Below are 14,564 nucleotides of genomic sequence, written 5' to 3' on the forward strand. Positions count from 1 at the left end.
TCCGAATGTTATATTCTGGATATTGCACTCTTCACTCATTAGGGGCCCTTTCATATAAGTGCCATTTTTGTGGTGCAATAATTTGGAAATGTGAGGCGTCAAGAAAGCTTGGACAATATGTGGTCAAACACTATTGTGGAAGTGGGAAAGTCTCTTTACTACCTTTGGAAAATCCACCTCATGCAATGGTTGAGTTGTTACTTTTGTAATGATAATGCAAGTAAGGAATAGAGAAAGAATATACACTCTTATAATAATGCCTTGGAATTCGTTTCATTGGGTGCTCACTTGGATAGTCATATCACTAGGGGGGGAGGAGTATTCAATTTTCGAATCCATGGTACCACCTATCATTGTGTCGGTTCTGTAATACCTGATAAAACACGAGATGCGGTTCTCGATTTGCCCAATTTATGTGTATGATACAGAGCATGAATTAGAGAATAGACTTCATGGGATGCTCTCTTTAAATCATAACGTACTTGAAAGGTTGCAAACAATGATGTATGGACATAATCCGTATGCCCATGCACTTCATACAATGAGAGAAATGTTGCCGTCAAGTCCACATGCAAATTTGAGAATGGTCATCAGACTGAAGCGCGATCAACCTCAAGGCAATACTTGGTTCCTACAAGAAGTGAGGTTGCAGCTATCATGCTGGGTCAAGGAGATGATTTTCATGTGGAGCATAGAGATATTCAAATAATGTCACGCACAGGTGCTATAAAAAAATATCTAACTTGCACCGTACATATATGCCTCTGTTATATATTCTTCTATTTCCTCAAGGAGAGGATGGTTGGCATGTTGGAATTCCACTCACAATGGCAAGAATAGAGAAGGTTCAAATGAGGAGACAAAGACCGTAACTCAAATGAGGAGACAAAGACCGTAACTCAAAGATAATATTATGCATATAGACTACAAATAAGGGAAGATACAAATGCATGCCTTCTATTATGCCGTGGTCAACTTTTGCATCAGTACATTGTTGATGCATATAGTAGTATGGAAGAATCTAGATTAGTATGGACATACAATAACCAGGAAAGCATTGCGTGTTGGCGTATACCAAGATCTTGCAGATATGGTAAATTTAAGCGATGGGGTCAATAGAGTCTCTACAAGCATTGCTAGATGCAAGGTAGTATTGCCATCTACATATGCTGGGGGGCCTAGATATATGCATCAATTGTACCAGGATTCAATGGTTATTGTTAGGAAGATGGGTAAATGTGACCTATTTATTACCTTTACTTGCAATCCTAAGTGGGATGAAATAACCAATGCTTTATTGCCGGGTCAGGTTAACCAAGATCAACCCAACTTGACTGCATGAGTCTTTTATGAGAAGCATAAGGACATGATGCACTTATTGGTAAAAATAATAATATTTTGAAGGATATCAGGATTTTTTTGTGTTATTGAATTTCAAAAAAGAGGCTTGCCACATGCATATATATTATTGATATTGGAAAGTGGATGCAAACCGATTGAGATTGCTCACTATGATATGTTTGTATGCGTTGAACTTCTTGACAAGGTGATGTTTCCTCAGTTGCGCAACATGATTAGTCATTGTAATGTAAATTTTTGCGAGATTACTAACGTTGATGACAATGGGTATTCAACTTACATGCGGTGAGACGATGGTAGTTTCATCCAAGTAAAGGATCATAGGGTGGATAGTTGATGGGTTGTTCCATATAACCCTTTTCTCTCTATGAGGTACAAAGCCCATATTAACATAGAAGTATGCTCTACCATTACAGCTGTAAAGTATTTGTATAAGTATGTATACAAGGACATGATAGTGCTACTATAGAGTTGCAAGACACACATGGGGTTATTGATGAGGTTAGTCAATATCTGGATGCACAGTACATGTCTGCGTCAGAGGCATGTTGGCGCATATATCAATATGATTTGCATGATGAAAAGCCTGATATACAAAGGTTACATGTTCATCTCCCAATACACAATAATGTGCTATTCAATGACTAAGATGATTTACGTGATGTGATTAGTTGTGATAGAAACCAAAGAACATCTCTCACCGAATGGTTCAGAGCTAATCAATTATATGTGGATGAAAATGGCTTACTATATGTTGATTTCCCTTGCAAAGTGGGTGCGCAATTCAGCTCTTAGCTCATGGACTATAAGGAAAATGGGAAATATAATCGGACGTATGTATAAAATGTTAGTCCGAGTGCAGGTGAGCAATATTACTTACACATGCTACTCACATTTTACAAAGGGTGTAAATCTTTTGAGGATTTGCGAACAGTGAATGGACGTTTGTATCCCTATTTTAAGGCTGCATGTGAAGCCAAAGAAATGCTGGAAAGTAATGAGGAGTGGTATATGTGTCTCCAAGAAGTTGCAATTCAGAATACAGAATTCCAACTACGTCAATTGTTTGTCATTATAATGGTTTTTTGTGAGCCTATATACCCTGGACAGCTTTGGAACAAATTCTCCACTGAACTTTCAGAAGATTTTTTCCATTCCCAGAAGAGAGGGTTGCCGATGTTGGTGCTTGTCATTCTATAGCAAAGAATCAGGCTTTTTTGCACATGCAAGACCTCTTACAATAGTATGGAAAGCGGCTAGCTGATTTTGAAGGGTTGCCTATTCCTGATAGATCGTGTTGCCACTGTCAACAATGGTTTTTTGTTGATAGAAGAGATGATGTTTTATTCTGTTCAACAGGCTGATTTGTCTGACATTTCCATGGAAAGGATTCTAAATAGTTGTCAATCAAGAGCATTTGATACTATCCTTAAAGCTATTTCTTTGAACCAGGGTGGTGTTTTTTTCCTTGATGGACCAAGTGGATCAAGCAAAACATATCTTTACAATGCCTTACTATCTCGATTGCATGGAGAGAAACAAGTTACTTTGGCATGTGCATCATTTGGAATAGCTGCATTGTTACTTTCAAATGGTCTTACAGCTCACTCACGTTTCAAAATCCCATTAGTGCCCAATGCTTCTGGCACATATGAAATCAAAGCTATTAGCCCATTGGCTGAGGTGTTGAAGCTTGCAAGGTTAATCATTTGGGACGAGGCTCCAATGATGCGTCGGTACACATATGAAGCATTAGACAAGACATTGAAAGACATTATGCAAAGTGATACAGTGTTTGGTGGGAAAGTTATGCTCTTTGGTGATGTGACTTTAGGCAACTCTTACCGGTTGTGCCAAAGGGATCGCATGAGAATATTGTTGATGCAACGTTTTGCCGGTCACATATTTGGAGATATGTGACCGGCAACTCTTACCGGTTGTGCCAAAGGGATCGCATGAGAATATTGTTGATGCAACGTTTTGCCGGTCACATATTTGGAGATATGTGAATGTTTTAAAGCTCACCCAAAACATGCGAGCTAGACAGAGTGCTTATAGTTGTACTGAACATGAATTTTTTAAATGGACATTAAAATTTGGAGATGGCTCTATAGGCCATCCAAACAACGAAGGCAGAGTGGTAATTCTACCACAAATGTTAATCCATGGTAACTCTGTTGTTTTGAGTTTGGTAGAATGGGTATACAAAGATCTTCAAAGAGTGTAGGATTATGCATGCTTCTTCAAAGACCGTGCTATTCTTGCACCACGAAATCTAGAGGTTGATGAGATCAATGAACTAGCCTTGAGTGCATTGCCCAGTCTTGAAAGAGAATACCTCAGTGCAAATTCGGTTGTTTCTTTCGAGAATGACACAATATTGTATCCAATTGAGTACTTAAACAGTTTGAACTTAGGTGGTGGATACCCTCCTCACCGCTTGTAAAGATTAGTGTTGCTCCGCAATTTGGACCCTCAAGGGGGACTTTGTAATGGTACCAGATTGATATGCAAGCAATTTAATTGAAAGGTGATAGAAGCAGAAATCATTACAGGTACAAACATTAGAGACATGGTCTTTATTCCCAGGATAATATTTATACCTACTATGCTTCAATTGCCTTTTGACATGAGAAGGAGACAATTTCCTATAAGGTTAGCTTTTGGTATGTTAATAAATAAGTCCTAAGGACAAACATTAGCTTTTGGCATGTCAATAAATAAGTCCCAAGGATAAACATTGAGTGTATTGGGACTTTATATGGCCACCAAAGTATTCACACATGGACAATTGTACGTTGCTATGTCACGTGTTAGATCATCTGCTGGTGCAGTGAAAGTGTATGTAAAGCATATTGTGGAATACGAAAGCAGCATAGAAGGTCCAAACGAAGTCTTCACAACCAATGTTATCTACAAAGAGGTTTTGTAAGTGGCATGCAGAAGAATGTAAATATAAATGGCAGCTTACAAATGCTAGAGACTATATTTATAGATATTTCTATATCAATGAAGTAAGCATTTGAATGGAGAATGTTTATAAAGATGTGACATGTGCAATCTATGTTTGCTTCTGGCTTGCTTTTATTATACAATGGCATTATTTTATTCCTTGCTTGGCTCAAGCTACTGAAAACACACACACACACACACACACATATATATATACATACATAAATATATATATACACATATACATACATACACACACACACACACACATACATACATACATACATACATACATACATACATACATATATATATATATATATATGTATGTATGTATATATACTACAACGAGAGCTTTGGGCTCCTTGGAATTTACAATCTAAGATTGCGGAGGATTGAGGATTAACTTCATGTACATGTAATTTTTGTGGACTATGAAAAGCCTAATAAGTTAGATTTTTGGTGCATAAGCACTAGACAATACATAATTTTTCGATTTGTTGTCTACAAGCCTATTTAAATGCCATTAGTCTCAAATATTGATCCATCAAATGAGTTTTGTAAGGTTTTATCCTTATCCTTCTTTTTTTCTTTGCAAATTATATCTTCAACAGCTAATTTTTTTATCTTGAATATATTTTACCATATGGAGGCAAGGAGTATAGGCTTCTAAGGAGAGATAATCCAGTTGCCCGAAGATTGTTTTAAAGCCATGTTCAAGTGTGTTAAGATTGTCAACATTTTATTGGGTTGGAATGCTAGATGTATATTTATATGCCAAGTTTGGTGCTTCAAGAGCTTCTACATGGATATATATGGCAAGCATGGTGTGTTTATATATAGGTTGGCAAGTTGAGGACCATGAGGTCCATCATGGGCTTCAAATGTAAGGCTTATCTCTACTCACCCTCCAAGGACAAGCGTTTTTATTTATATATATAGAATTGACGATAATTAGAAAGTGCAACACAACACACACCCATATGTGCCACCGCTTGCGCAATGAGGGCTTGAACCCGTGACCTTAGGACTCGTGGGCAACAACCTCTCTCCATTGTATTAATTGGCGGTCGACAAGGACGAGCCTTTTGTTTTTATACATGCAAGATTACTCTTGCCCGTCAGGGACGGGTCATGCCACTAGCTATCATGAAATGCCCACCAAATTCTCCACACCATCTTTTTCTTACCTCACCAACCTTAGTCAAACACAAATCACATACAATTATTGCACCATTACACACCCTCCTATGCACGTGACACACAAAACCACAAATAGATTGCACCCAACCACAGCTTTTCAAATTGTGACCTTCTCCGTCCTAAGAGTGGCAATTTTAATGCATTTACATGCACACTCAAACCACGTGCACAACTTTTTTTGAAAATGATAATGTTTACAACAAATTTTCCTTTTTTTTCCCAAGAATCATCAAACCTTCTCCATACAAGTAGTCCTCCATAGGCATCACGTACATTGTTGCTCCTATGCAACACTCTAGTGGTGAGGTTATCTTTCCATGAGTGGATTAAGATGGTTCTAAAGCCATGTGAAATCTCATGTGTATGGAATGGGTGTGAGTCTGGCAGGTTCTTGTTGCTTATGTTTCTTTTCTACCGTTATTTACCTTTGTTTATTTCATTTTCATTTTCCTCCCTTAGGGTATCTCTACTCATTCAAAGGTGGTGGCAGTGTCGACAATGTGTGGCTATACACAATGATACCATTCTCCTCTAGAATAGAACGCAAAGCAACCATATCATCTCCCCTCTTCTCTGGAAGCTTTCTATGTCACCGAAGGATATCCTTGATCTGTAACTGTCAGGTGGAGGGATGAGGCCTCTAACTAAGATCATCTCTCATAAGGGATTGTGCACGCTTGCTTGTGACACCCCTTGTATGTGGGGCGAGATGATCATAGACGCTTGCCAATGTGTATTCCATTGTTGACCTGGCTGGTCCTCCTATTGGTCTCGTCAAGCCACTGTAGTGTCAGTGGCTATGACCTAAAGAAACATATGATGGAGGTCGGAAGGTGCATTGCTAGCCCTATCTCTCGAAGTGCAATATCACTATGACCTCTCTATGATGACAAAGCTCTAGTAAGTACATGCCTAAACATATATGTGGTTGTCATATTACATGAGCCATGGAAGGGACCAAATCCGTTCTAGAAGAGAATGAAATCCCCTCAGATCTCATAGTATAGTGGGCCATTTGAACAAATTGTGCTCCTCGTCCTCCACCTTACCAATGTCCCTTTCTTCGCGTATACATGCATCTCGTGTGAACTCAATCCTAAGGGGGGAGAGAGAGAGGGGAGGGGGGGGGAGAGCAACGAAGAAAGAGAGATGAAGAGATGTAGCTAGGTAGCAAAGAGAGAGAAACAAGAGACAAGCGAAACTTCTCTTTACCACAACACAATTGTATGTCAATTGCTGACCCTTGGCAACCATTTTTAACTTTTCAATGCACCATTTGTCTTTTTTTTCTCGATAATTTGATGATAGTAATGTGATGCTCTCTTAAGTGTTATCCTTAATGTTGTTTAGGTCATGCACTTTCAACTATACTAACCTTGTTAATTGAGCCTTGTGCAAGGTGCTCATTGATGATGCTATGGGGATCAGCCCATCATAGATGTGGAACCTTTGTTCCCAAGCTTGGTGTAGCCAATCCCCTTTGGTGTTTAAACATTTGCTTTTGGAGCCTTGTGCTTATTTGATCCAGATAAAGCTTTCAAATTTCGACTCATAGTTGTAGAGAGGCTTTTCCAAGAAAAGAGAGAATTCAATCACTAAACTCTCATGAGCATAGACAAGTTGTGATACCATTATCAAATCTTAGGAAGTGGAGATTGACCAAATCACCATAGACAAATTACCATAAACAAAGCTTCAAATCGAGAAACACACGAGCAAAAAGCAGGACAAACATTGGATGCAACCCCACTCCAACTGGTGACTCCTCACTTCCCAAACTAGGGACACCTAAATTGCATATTTTCAAAATTAGGTCCATGGAGGCAATAATAGTACAACCAAGATATGACCTCGTTATTATCAAAAAACTTAATGTTGTAACATAATTGCTAATATTGCTTTTCATACAAGATGATAATACTTAAATATATATATTACAATACATCTCCACATCTGATCACAATTGATATGCCAAAATAAGCAAATAGCCAAAATAAATATCCAAAATTGACACATAACCAAGAACAAGCTCTAAGTAGTAAACAAGAACTTTGCTTGAAAAACACTCTTAAAAATATGAAGCTCAAAACCAGTATCCACAGTGTGGTAAATGCTGGCCAACTCAAAACCCAGGTTACACGAGCTGTCATGATTTCTCAGAGATAAAACTCCTCCTGTTTTGCAACATGAGACCCAATTAAATATTATTGTTATGTCATCAAGCATGTACTCACTCACGCCAATGCTCAAATTTGGTTGATATTGTGTCGAGCATGATTTCACCACATCAAATAGAAGTACCCATTTCATTATTTCAAGTGGAAGTAATTTTTATTTCTAACTGATATGAGGAGATGCTAGTCTCACACACAACATACAGGCTTGCTACCACATTCAAATCCCTGCATCAAACACAATTTGCAGCAGCACACAGCACACCTTGCTCGGTTGCACTATTAGGCCTCTCAAATAAGAGGCCAATACATACATTGAAGAAATAATGGACATGGAAGGTGAAAGTCCATCATAAAACATAAGCTGCAGTCCTTCATTTGAGTAGAAGGTTAGCTGTGACCTAACAAAGTGATGCCAAACTTTGAGGACGATAAGAGTCCTCTTGTCTCTATTTCAGAGAGGATTTGCAAAAACTAGCCCATCACAGTCCTCTGAAAAAAAGGAAATAGCCATCACCATTACCATCAATAACTTCAAGAAGAGAGTGTACTACTATATATACTAGGATGAATTTTCACAGTACATTTTCTGTATACACAATCAAGACACAGATTGTGGCCTATGAAAATTGTTTCACCTCAACACTGTCACTAGAGTGGCATCTCATTTGAATCCTTGCTTTGCCACGATGCATGTGAATAATGACAAAAGGGTTGGAAGATAATCAGCATGTATCAGCAAATCCACTTGTCAACAGATCTCAACCACCTCCACAGTGCTTTAATGTATATGAAATCTCTTGATCATAAACACTGAATCCACTAGACACTTGCCATACCATCTTTTAAGCACCCCAAATTTTATTTCCTGGTGTAAATATTTCCTCCCTTGCCAAACTTATGCCAAAGCCGCACAAGCCATCCAACTGTCCACATGTCCACTCAAAAATTTTCGACCCCTCATACACATGCAAGCCTTTCGAGTCTTTAGCATTCAATATCAATCCCAAAGCATGCCTCCTTGTTCTATGATAGGTGTCAAAGCAATTCGAATGGCTACTTGTGCAAGGAATGCTCCTTCCTGTTCTGTTCAATATTCTGAGAATCCATACTGACCTGCCTGAGCAATTTTTGAAATTCAGGTAGACTTATTCTCCCATCTTTATCAGTGTCAGCCTCATCCAGTAAGTGTTCAATAGAGCCTTTCAGCCCAGTGTACTGCCAACAAACAACAGAAATCAGATAAGTTTTGCACACTCTTTCATATACAAGATGAGCTCAAGCATTCACATAAATGCAACCAGAAGAGACAGTTTGATACGTATAATAGATCGTTTATTGTAAGGCTATTTGCATGCTAGTGAATAGGTAAGAAAGAGAGAGAGAGAGAGAGAGAGAGAGAGAGAGAGAGAGAGAGAGAGACACACACACACACACACACACATACAAATACCTAAACTAATACAAAACTATGCTATTTTCCAAGAGCACAAGTTCAATCGTCATGCCCCCCTTCACTCCTGAGGAGCTAGCATCAGCAGTTTATCCTCTTCCAAACAAAAGTGCTCTCGATAGGATGGCTTATCAGTGGCTTTCTTCCAGCGGTGTTGAAGCTCATTGAGGATAATCTCACATGATCCTTTGATAAATCATGCACATGACATAGCATGAAACCTCTCTGAAAGACTCATTCCCCTGTTCTTGGAGGAAGGGGAAGATTGCCAAAAGATGTTGGACATTAATGCTCCACCCTCATATTGTAACATATTGGTACTATGTATGCAAGGGTCCTATTTTGATGAATAGCCATGGTTGAGTAACCAATGTTGGAAATCAATGCTCCACCCACGTCTAACTGATTGCGTGGGTTTAATGAACTAATTGATTGCATGGGTATACCAGCTAGCTCTACATTGTAAGGCCCCCTTTATGAGGAGAAGCTGTTGTGTCGTAGAGTAGCAAGGCAGAGCCCAGTTTGGACACAAGAGTGAGGCCATATGTGGCCAGATGGTTAAGATACCGCTTAAGTAGGCTTGGTATCATTCCAAGGAGGTGACATATAAGTGCGGGATGATATACCCATATCAGACGTAGATGAAGATCTTCCCAAGACAAACTGTCCTCGGGTTGCGAGACCCGAACGGGCACCCAGGTGACCTTGGATGGGTCTTGAAGCTACACCTATAACATAGGTCTCTTGTTTAGTATATTGTCACCCTAGTTGGGTGATGTGGTCATTGGGACTCCATGTAGAGTGGCCAACACGGGCCGAACTAGCATATGACCACCCTTGGATACTATATAAAGACAGATTCGGCAACTTCCATCATATTCAGTTTATCAGTTTTTGAGATCTATCTTCACTACTCTGTGCACCCTTCATTCGCAATACAGTGTTCTCCGTCTCAGTGTCTTTCCAAATAGCCATCTAAGCTCCCTCACAAGAGCGTACAAATGGAAGGCAGTTGCCATCAGTTGTACTCATTGATTTACAACAGTAATTGAAATTATTATCCATCTCTATCTTACTTAGTTCTTGTTCTCTATGAAGACCCTCTTGTTTGTGTTAACACACAAGTTGTAATTTCTTACATGGTATCAGAGCGTAGGCTCTAGACAAGGCTTTGGGGCAAGTTGTTGTGTGAACCAGATTTGGGCAGGGAATGCCCCCCGGGCACTTTTATCTTACTTAGTTATTGTTCTCTATGAAGACCCTCTTGTTTGTGTTAGCACACAAGTTGTAATTTCTTAAATGGTATCAAAGCGTAGGCTCTAGACAAGGCTTTGTGGCAAGTTGTTGTGTGAACCAGATTTGGGCAGGGAATGCCCCCCGGGCACAACCACCACCGTTTGGGAAAGTTGGATGATACAAATTACACTCTTTGTTTGAAAGTTCAAGATGAAGGCAATCCTGTCTTGTGGGAGATAGTCAATAGGGTGCATGGGATGCCGATTGCTATAACAGATTCTGCAGATCCAACTCAAGCAATTCCATCAGATCCTACTCTTGTTTTGCCATGGAGGAGGAGGGATGCAGTGTCACATGCGGAAGCTCTGGGAGTCTTCTTTCAGCCCTAAACACCATCCTGATGCAAAACGCAAGCAAGAGAAATGGAGAGAAGAAATGCACATTTGTGAAAATGCGCCAGCATTTAATGCTAATTACAGCAGGTCGTGGGCATTTAAAACAGGCCGACAGCTGTTATCCTCCACCAGCAGCCTAGAAACATATATAAGCAGCTCCTCAGCCCATTGCATATATCATCTCATAAATCATTCTTCAGCCATGCAGATATGTATGCTTGAAGACCTTGGTCTTTTGCATGCATAAATCTCAGCCAAGCATCTAGTGCTTCAGTCCATAGGCAGCCCCGAAGTTTGATTCAGCAGTTAGCCTTCTGTAGTGCATCTCCCTCAGTAGATTTGGGGGTGCATAACGCTATCCAAAGTGGCTTCAAAGTTGGCTTCATACCGCTTGATGGTTCAGCAAACCTTCGGTCTACAACGTCCTTGCGTTTGGCAATCTCCGTCAGTCAATTCTCCATAAGTTCTCTCCATTGCCAAAGAAATGACAGCCCCATGGCAGAGATACTTGAGCTAAGGGGAGGGCAACACTTCAACTGATCAGCATACATGGATCTACCTGATATACATTTTTCAGTATTTTCTACTCAGTATCATCTCGGAGTCTTACAATTCTGTTTTTTATAACTGTAAGAGAATCAGTTTACTGTACTTTTTAGTCTCATTTAGTTGTCCTCTTTGATGAGACACCAACTTCAGATGTACTCTCAGTTTTGGTCTCATAGGCCATTACGGCCTCTTAGAGACGTTAATATATCATTTCATTTCTCTCTCTCCAGCTCTACAACCTCCTCGGTCCTGAGTATAAAAGATGAAAGTGGATTGCTTCATGCTCACTTCATAAAGGTATAAAGAAGATCTTGTTGTGCGTTACTACACGATCTAGCCAATTGCATGTTACATTGGTATCAAAACTTCTAGTTGTGACCCAACTTGGCTACCTAAGTGAGAGAAAATCCATGAATGGTAAAATTAAGGTCAAGAAAAACCACTCAGCCATTCACAAGAAATTAGGTACCAAGAAGGCATCACTGCATAAGAAAGTGTCCACGAAGACACCTCTGCGGAAGAGAAGAAATGCTTCCGCAGAGCGTAAATATACTCCTTCAAGAGCTAGCGGAGCAAAACAGGTTACTCGGGCTATAGCTACAACAAGCAAAAGAAGCAAAAGAAAAAAAAGGACATCCTAAAGAGCAGATTACAAAGCAGGGTTCCTAAAATTTTCAGCACATGCTTCTTCTCATGGAGCAGCAAAGAAGATAGGAACTCGATGAGGCATGACAAATAGGAAGCCAAACGCAAGGAGGGGGAAGACCGACGCCAGGCAGAACGCGCGGCGGCAAAATAACAACATAAGCTAGATTAGGAAGCCATGCAACTCCAACATCAACAGCTACTAACAACCCTACAGGCCAATCTTATGGCAACAATTTCCAAAATGGCACCTGGTCCTCCACTCCATCAACCACCGTCATACGAGCTCAACCACATTTCAGTAAGTAAGATGGTAAAGTGTGATAGTGGCAACATTGGTCAGGTCTCCATACATACCTAACCACAAGCACGACCTATTACGTATGGGAAACTTTTGTGTCGGACCTCAAAGCAAGATTCCTTCCACCACAATACGTGACTTGGAGGATGAGTTTTACAAACTCTCCTAGAATGGGTCGCCTGTGTTGACTTATTCCAATAAGGTCATCACCATGGCACAACAAATCGGGAAGACGGAAGCTGGAATGCCTCAGTCTTATAACCGGGCTTTAACAAGAAGCTGAAATAGTTTCTCAGTGTGATATGCAGCGGAAGTCTTTTGGAAGATCCTGTCACACAAATGCTCACACCGTCTTCTGTATCCTGAGTTTCGTGAGTTTAGCAACCCACTTTAATACTTCAAACTTTAAAGAGATATAAGAGAGAGATATTAGAACTATACACCAGATTGGGTCCCGAATTACCCATTGAAGGGCCCCCTATCCCGATAACAAGATAGTATTTGCTTTATTTCTTTAGAGAGAATGACTGTGGACTGTAGATAAGCCAAACGCAAGATCTCGGAGGATCGAAGCTTGGCTAAACTGTACACGGCTGTAGAAACACCTTGATGAACTGATCTCGAGCCTATGCACTCTTCCCAAGGGCATGAGGAAGGGCTGCACACCTGAGCCTGAGAAAAGTAGGCAGTGGACTATTCTAAGCTATGTTAGAATGCTGTAAATGCTTATGAATGCTTGGTTGCCTTCACCAGAGGGCTGGTGTATGACTGGATGATGCACGGAAGGCTGAATACTTATGTAAACTGCTGTAGGACTGAAAACGCATGAAAGGACTGCTGGAAATCTGCAAATGTAGGGCTGTAGGGCTGTATTCTGGCGTAGAACTGATGCTGGACTGAAACGCAAGCTACAGGGCTGCTGCTGGACAGAAACACTGACCTGAAGGGCTGAAAATCTGTAAACGCAGCCTGTAGAGGACTGAACTGCAGGCGGCTGATTCACATGCAGAAAACGCAAGAGTATATGCTGATTTGGGGCTGAACTGAAGCGCTTATGGCTGTAGGGACTGCTGAATTGCATGCATTGGAGAACCAAGGTTGGCTGAAGCAAACTCAAGCACTCCAAGGGCTGGGTGAGACTAGTCTAGTGCTGAAGGCAAGGGAACTCCTAGGGCTGGGGAGGAAAGCTCTTAGCACACTGAAGACTGAATGAGAAACTAAGCCCTATGCAAGCCTATTTATACTAACTAGAGACTGGTCAAGTTGGCTAGTCATTTATTTAATAAAGTTTATATTTATAAATGACAATAAATGCTAAATAAATACCAAAAAATATGGGAAAAATACCAGATAAATCCTAGTAAATTCCCTAAGGCTTCTGGGATGTTCTAAATGATGCACAGGCATATGAATGCATATTATGCAGAATGCAGAGTGCTTTCTGATGCAAACCCTAAGGCTTCTACTGACTCTACATGCATGAATGATTCTCTCCAAGTGGGTTAAGGGACTTGACTGACTGACTGACCCGCTAAGGCTGAGGAATGACCTACGTAGCTCGTGCCTGACTTATCCTGGACTTAGGATGTACAATGGGGTCACGGCGTACAACAAATATCATCCTACTGGGTTCTAATAATGTACAACAAATATCATCCTACTGGGTTCTAATAATGTACAACTGTTGCACTGCTGATGATGAGCCAGTTTGTCACCATGCACTGAGTGCAGAGTGCATGTGACATTCCTTCCTGCTTAGCTTGGCGGCAGGTTCATGGCTTCCAAGTAGTCCGCCAATAACTGGGGGTACTCCTCGAAGAACTCCTCGTCTAGCCATACGGCTTCGTGGGTGCCTCGATATTTCGTATAGAACTGACGGAATTTCGAGAATGGCAGATTCATGGACTGCGTGGATGCTAGACTTTCAACTAAGACCATCTGCTAGTAGGTTATGCTTACCACGGATGTATTCAATCATACCTCCAAACTGTTGGAAGATTTGACTCCACCTGGCCTGGCGATCACTCCACTGGGCACTTGGCATAGTCTGAAGCCACTTAAGTGCTTGGTGGTCTGTTTTCACTGTGAAAGCCTGTCCATAAAGAAAAGGCTTCCAATGTTTGAGCGCTGTGATCACACCCAAAAGCTCTTTGTCATATACCGAATAATTCTTTTCGGCGACATCCAACTTAATATGCCACGGGTCGATTGTCCTGCTGGAGGACTGCACCTATGGCTACATTGCTAGCATCAGTGATGACCTCGAAAGATTCATCCCATGATGCTAACTTTAATAC

General features: G+C 40.6%; 1 pseudogene across 1 annotated transcript in view; it reads right to left on the reverse strand.

Annotated features, from left to right (window-relative positions):
* Positions 1-7,826: 7,826 nt before the first annotated feature.
* LOC147639712 (calcium-dependent protein kinase 28-like) overlaps positions 7,827-14,564 on the reverse strand; it is a 58,587-nt pseudogene continuing 51,849 nt past the window's right edge. Inside the window, exons 12-13 of the transcript XR_015261849.1 lie at positions 8,805-8,906; positions 7,827-8,180 (exon numbers count right to left, since the gene is read on the reverse strand). The product of XR_015261849.1 is annotated as a calcium-dependent protein kinase 28-like (transcript). The remainder of the gene's footprint in view (positions 8,181-8,804; positions 8,907-14,564) is intronic.

Source organism: Cibotium barometz, chromosome 3 (genome assembly GCF_041138505.1).
Source record: "Cibotium barometz isolate CiBa-2024 chromosome 3, ASM4113850v1, whole genome shotgun sequence".
NCBI lineage: Eukaryota > Viridiplantae > Streptophyta > Polypodiopsida > Cyatheales > Cibotiaceae > Cibotium > Cibotium barometz.